This window comes from Schistocerca cancellata, unplaced genomic scaffold (genome assembly GCF_023864275.1).
Source record: "Schistocerca cancellata isolate TAMUIC-IGC-003103 unplaced genomic scaffold, iqSchCanc2.1 HiC_scaffold_1132, whole genome shotgun sequence".
Lineage (NCBI taxonomy): Eukaryota > Metazoa > Arthropoda > Insecta > Orthoptera > Acrididae > Schistocerca > Schistocerca cancellata.
Window position 1 is genome coordinate 1,637,645 of NW_026047131.1, and position 6,986 is coordinate 1,644,630.

Consider the following 6,986-nt stretch of genomic DNA (forward strand, 5'->3'; position numbering starts at 1 on the left):
TTGTTTCCTTTACGGATTTCTCAATGTACAGATTGAATAACATCGGGGAGAGGCTACAACCCTGTCTCACTCCCTTCCCAAACGCTGCTTTCCTTTCATGTCCCTTGACTGTTATAACTGCCATCTGGTTTCTGTACAAATTGTAAATAGCCTTTCGCTCCCTGTATTTTACCCCTGCCACCTTCAAAATTTGAAAGAGAGTATTCGAGTCAACATTGTCAAAAGCTTTCTCTAAGTCTATAAATGCTAGAAACGTAGTTGTGCCGTTCCTTAATCTATTTTCTTAGATAAGCGTTAGGGTCAGTATGTCTCATGTGTTCCCATATTTCTACGGAATTCAAACTGATGTTCCCCGAGGTCGGCTTCTATCAGTTTTTCCATTCGTCTATAAAGAATTCGCGTTAGTACTTTGCAGCTGTGACTTATTAAACTGATAGTTCGGTAATTTTCACATTTGTCAACACCTGCTTTCTTTGGAATTGGAATTATTATATTCTTCTTGAAGTCTGAGGGTATTTCGCCTGTCTCATACATCTTGCTCACCAGATGGTAGAGTTTCGTCAGGACTGTCAGTAATTCTAATGGAATGTTGTCTACTCCTGGGGCCTTGTTTCGACTCAAGTCTTTCAGTGCTCTGTCAAACTCTTCACGCATAATCATATCTCCCATTTCATCTTCATCTACATCCTCTTCCAGTTCCATAATATTGTCCTCAAGTACATCGCCCCTGTATACACCCTCTGTATACTCCTTCCACCTTTCTTCTTTCCCTTCTTTGCTTAGAACTGGGTTTCCATCAAAGCTCTTGATATTCATGCAAGTGGTTCTCCTTTCTCCAAAGGTCTCTTCAATTTTCCTGTAGGCAGTATCTATCTTACCCCTAGTGAGATAAGCCTCTACATCCTTACATTTGTCCTCTAGCCATCCCTGCTTAGCCATTTTGCACTTCCTGTCGATCTCACCTGTGAGACGTTTGTATTCCTTTTTGCCTGCTTCATTTACTGCATTTTTATATTTTCTCCTTTCATCAATTAAATTCGATACTTCTTCTGTTACCCAAGGGATTCTACTATCCCTCGTCTTTTTGCCTGTGTCTAGCTTGTATGATTGCGACTGAGCAGTTACGTTAATGCTGCCTGCGAACTGTAGTTGTCAGTCGGTCGGTTGGGGCAGAGTTCGGCACGGCGTTAGTTCGGCAGCCTTTGGTGTTCATAATTATTTTTCTTAGAGTGGTTATTGTGCCTTGGCTGTTTTTAGACGCCAATAATTGAAGACGTAGTGCTGCTGGTATCTTCGTCCTCGCTGACATTTTACATTGTCATGGCGTTGGTCGGGCGGGAGGGAATTGATTAGGTGGTTGGTGTGTCTTTCAGCCGTTTCTGGGTCGGGTTGCCATCCAATCATGTAATCTCACTTTTGGCTCCTTGCGTCACCTAACTTTACGTCAGAGCTGCCTCCTCAGGCCGACCCTTGGAACACTTCTGAGCACCACTGTTCTGTTGGTTTTAGATCATGATTTTCATTTTAATCTGAAGTACTGTCCGAGGCCTTCAGCCGTCTATTAATTTAGTTTTTTTTCGTTTTTCTTTTTTTTTATAAGGCCTTCAGCCGACTTAAATTAAAATTTGAAGATTGATTTGTTTAAAAACTAAATTTAGAAAGTCTGTTCTATCGGAAATTCTTGTTATCCAGGCCTTAAGCCCTGAGTTGTTCAATGTCAAGTGTGTGGCCTTCAACCGAGCTTTTACGCGAAATATTTTTAAGTAAGGGCTTCAGCCGCATGTATTCCTTGAAACCTCCCCATATAAAATTTTATGAATTAATGTGCTGGTAAAGCCCTTACGTTATTTGATTTTCAAACAGCTGAGCAAAACTGAACGTACTCAGCCATTTCGCTCTTTACCTATTCTGATCAACACTAAACTGACACACAATATTTTTAGCGCAACGCAATCTGACTTTCAATAATCCCTACAAAAGAATGGCCCTGACTAACCATAACCTATACCTTTCACAAATCACTTACCTCACAAAAATCTTCGTTACTCGAACTACTGCAATACAGCGAGCGCCAATACTGCCAGCTAAATAAAATATTTTAACTACTGAAGTCACTAACTACTGATAGGCACAGTTAGCAAATGAAAGATTTTGATAGAGAACAAACAATGTATTTCCCTTAATAGCTTTCAAAAGTCATAATATATATATATAGCAGTTCATGACATCCAGTCTCACAAATTTACTGTCTCTGATGGACACACGTCCAGATCATCCGCTCTCAAAACTCCGCCATTTCTCTCCCCACATCCACCACTGCTGGCGGCTCACCTCCAACTGCAAGCCTCATTATTGCTGTCTGTTACTAACAAAGTCCTTTTCTATTTAGAAAACCTGACAATTTGACGTCCATTCTGGTACTGAAGATAAACACTTTTCAGAGGAGTTCTAGAACCTATTCCTGCCCGTATATGTAATCGGTATTTCGTTATGAACCTTTATGCTGTTTACAAGAATATATATCATTTGGTCTTTGGTTCGAATTATAGTTGGCTCCTTTCTGTATGACGGACAGAAGGTCGTTAGCACCAGGCGCGTCTGTACGCAGGTGTCCGTGGACTGCTGCGTCGGCTATGGGCCGCTTAGTGTGACGTCACTAACACTGCTGGGCGGCCTTGTTATCCCGGGGGTGTCGCTTGGAGCAGGAGAGTCACCGCAGGACATTTTAATTTCTACTGTCTATACTTTTACAAATAAATTCATAAAACTTTGTCACCATGAGCAGGAAGGAATCACACTCATCGCAGTGGAAGTTCAAAAACATAGCAAAATACCTTTTTTACGTATGAAATTTCATCTTTTTTAACTTATTACTACCTGCATTTGTTGCTATAGGTACACTTTTCTTCCTAAGTAAGAAAGATTCTTCGATGAATTTTTCGTAGCATACAAACAGTAGTTACAGGTGTATGAAACTCTAGAATTTTCTGCCTCTATTAAAAAACTGTGGAAAAAATTGAGATAATTAACTATAAAACTTGAATTTTTTCTAAACATGAAGTTTAAAATGTAACAGTTCATTCATTGTTTCATAAATTAAATAATGTCTAGAGTTTATACCCCTTTAACTACGGTTTGTGTGATGTGCAAAAGTCATCGAAGAATCTCTCTTACTTAGGAAGAAAAGTGTACCTATAGCAACAAATGCAGCCAGTAGTAAGTGAAAAAATTATGAAATTTCACATGTAAAAAAAAAGTGTATTGTTACGTTTTTGAGCTTCCACTGCTATGAGTGTGAATCCTGAATCCTTCCTGGTCATGCTGTTAAAGTTTTATGAATTCATTTGTAAAAGTATAGACAGTGGAAATTAAAATGTCCTGTGGTGACTCTCCTGCTCCAAGTCGGCCCGTTTGACGTCCTACCCCCCTTAAGGAACATCTCGTTCTCATTTGCGCGATCTTGAGACTCTTCATACATTGCGAGGCGAAAGTCTTTCTCGTCTTGACTCACAGGCTGCAGGACGAACCTGGCGGCAACACGCTGCATTCCTGGCTGCTGTGTCAGGATTTCATGACATGACCCGACTGAAATGTTACATTCTTCTGCCAGCTCTCGGACAGTCAGTCTTCCATTGAGACGTACAATACCGTTGACGTTCTTGACACGAGCGTTGTCGGTAGACGTTGAAGGGCGTCTTGATCGAGGGCCATCTTTAACTTCCGTCCGGCCGTTTTTTAACCGTGTGAACCATTCGTAACACCGAGTAAGGCCTACGCGCTCATCACCGTAGGCTTCCTGCATCATTTGTCGTGTGTCTGTAAAGGTTTCCTTGAGTCTCACGTAAAATTTAATGCAGATACGTTGCTCCACTAATTCTACCTTCTAGAAATTCGAAAGCTCTGCGACAAAACGTTCTACTCAATACAGCACTGAGCCCGGCAGTTACTCATCAAACACAGCCATGTGCAGGGATGCCAACCGCATATCGCTGGCGCAAAATTACGAACGTTCCGAATTTTTTGGAACCGACCTCATATATAAGTACGGGTAGGACTGTTGCTCTGCAGGTTCTGTACAGACTTAGTTATATCTATACATAATATTAATAATAATAATAATAATAATAATAATAATAATAATAATAATTTCGTGTGGCTGAGTAGCGTGCTGCGAATCTTTCTGCTGCAGGCCACTTCAGCGACTTGCGCGTCCCTACCTACCTAACTGGGGACCTTCAGTTTAACGTGAGATTTGAACCAGCCGTCATTTCTGGCAACTAGTCACATCGTTGAGAGGTTGAAACGTCCCCTTAGAAAAATTATGAATGGCTGTGCTGGTAAACTTCTACGTTATTCGATTTTCAAAAAGCTGAGCAAAACTGAACGTACTCAGACAGTACTGTCTTCACTTATTCTGACCATCACTAAACTGACACACAATATTTTTAGCGCAACGCAATCTGACTTTCAACAATCCCTACAAAAGAATGACCCTGACAAATAATAATCTATACCTTCCATGAATCACTTACCTCGCAAAAATCTTCGTTACTCGAACTACTGCAATACAGCGAGCGCCAATACTGCCAGCTAAATAAAAGATTCAAACTACGGAAGGCACTAACTACTGATAGGCATAGTTAGCAAATGAAAGATTTTAATAGAGAACAAACAATGTATTTACCTTAATAGGGTTCAAAAGTCATAATATATAGCAGTTCATGACATCCAGTCTCACAAATTTACTGTCTCTGATGGTCACACGTCCAGATCATCCGCTCTCAAAACTCCGCCATTTCTCTCCCCACATCCACCACTGCTGGCGGCTCACCTCCAACTGCGCAACGCTACGCCCTGTTCACATCCAACTGCCCACTACAATAGAGAATATTTCAACAATGCCAACCAGCCACAGACTGCACACAGCACAGTCAGTGATTTTCATATAAAGCGCTACATGTCGTTACCAACGTAAAAACCTAAACAGCCTACTTACATCCTTAAAGCAATTTTAATGTGTTTAGGATTTCAGCCGTATTGTTAGAGTCCTTTTAAGGCCATGTGTGATTAAGTATTTTTGGGAAAATAAAGTTTGTGTGTTTTGCGCAACTCACAGTAACTGATTTTCCCCCCTTTCCACAACTATAGCCTGATCCGCTCTGTCCTGCGAAACCAGGTTTCAGCACTTTTCCGCAATATGGCTTCTTCTAGCAGAGCTACACCCGGAAGGTATGCAGGCGAACTTCTGTGAAAGTTGGGAGGTAAGAGAGAGAGAGGTTCTAGCTGAAGCAAGGCTGTGAAGGCAGGTCGTGAGTCGTCCTTGGATGTTCAGTCGGTAGGGCACTTACCTGCGAAAGGCAAAGTTGTGGGTTCGAGTCCCAGTTTTAATCTGGAAGGAAGTTTCACAATCAGCGCGGACTCCACCGAAGCGTTAAAATTGACTGGTTTTGGCCGGCAAGTTAATGTAACAAATCTTAACTGGCAGACAGTCGGAGAACGACGGCGTATATCACGCTAAAAGCTGTTTGTAAAGCTTTAAGATGCCTTTTTCAGGGCAGAATTACGGGCATTATATACTCCGTACAGTTGGTGCAGGTAACAGCAGACCATAATATATCGTATAGAAGCGTACCTGCAGTGAGTTGTCCTACACGCCACCGACGCCTGGAACAGTCAGAAACCTTATTTTGTGTTACAATAAAAAGTAACCATAATTTTATCCAATGCTTCCGTGACTGTATTACTTTCGTAAAATACAGAACCGCCTTCTGTCGCAATCGGTATTTTATTTCAAAGAGCGAAATATTTCAAGCCCCGGGCTCTAATATTCAGGTGCTTTGACATTCGACAGCTCTATTTTTTCACATAATTAGCTTAATTCTGGTCCTGGTAAGTTTAAATGGTATAGTAAAAATTGGCTTATTGAGAGCATGAGTTCACAAAACTAAAACAAATCGAAAAATAATTCACTATTGCCAGTCGTCGATACATGGATTGAAGTACAATATGAGTAGACATCTTTATCTATATACTGGGCGATCAAAAAGTCAGTATAAATTTGAAAACCGAATAAATCACGGAATAATGTAGATAGAGAGGTACAAATTGACACACATGCTTGGAAAGACATGGGGTTTTATTAGAACCAAAAAAATAGAAAAGTTCAAAAAATGTCCGACAGATGGCGCTTCGTCTGATCAGAATAGCAATAATTAAAATAAAAAAGTAAGACAAAGCAAATGTTATGTTCTTGACAGGAAATGCTCAATATGTCCACCATCATTCCTCAGCAATAGCTGTAGTCGAGGAATAATGTCGGTCGATCACGATACACTTGCGACTTCAGGTAACACCAAAGCCAATAATCGCACGGACTGAAGTGTGGGGACCTGGGAGGCCAACCATGACGAAAGTGGCGGCTGAGCACGCGATCATCACCAAACGACGAGCGCAAGAGATCTTTCACGCGTCTATCAATATGGGGTGGAGCGCCATCCTGCATAAACATCGTACGTTCCAGCAGGTGTTTATCAGCCAGGCTGGGGATGATGCGATTCTGTAACATATCGGTGTACATCTCACCCGTCACGGTAGCAGTTACAAAGGCAGAATCACGCATTTCGTCGAAGAAAAAAGGCCCGATAATGGTAGATGTGTTAAATCCAACCCATACCGTGAATTTCTCGTCGTGCAATGGAGTTTCCACGACAGTTCTAGGATTTTCGGTAGCCCAAATTCTGCAGTTGTGGGCGTTCACAGACCCTCGGAGCGAGAAATGACCTTCGTCGGTCCACAACACGTTACTCAACCAAACGTCATCTTCCGCCATCTTTTGAAACGCCCACACCGCAAATGTCCTCCGCTTCACTAAATCGCCAGGTAACAGTTCATGATACCGATGGATTTTGTACGGATAGCACTGGGGGGTACGCCTCAGTGCCAACCAAACAGTAGTGTATGGAATGCCGGTGCGACGTGCGACTGCA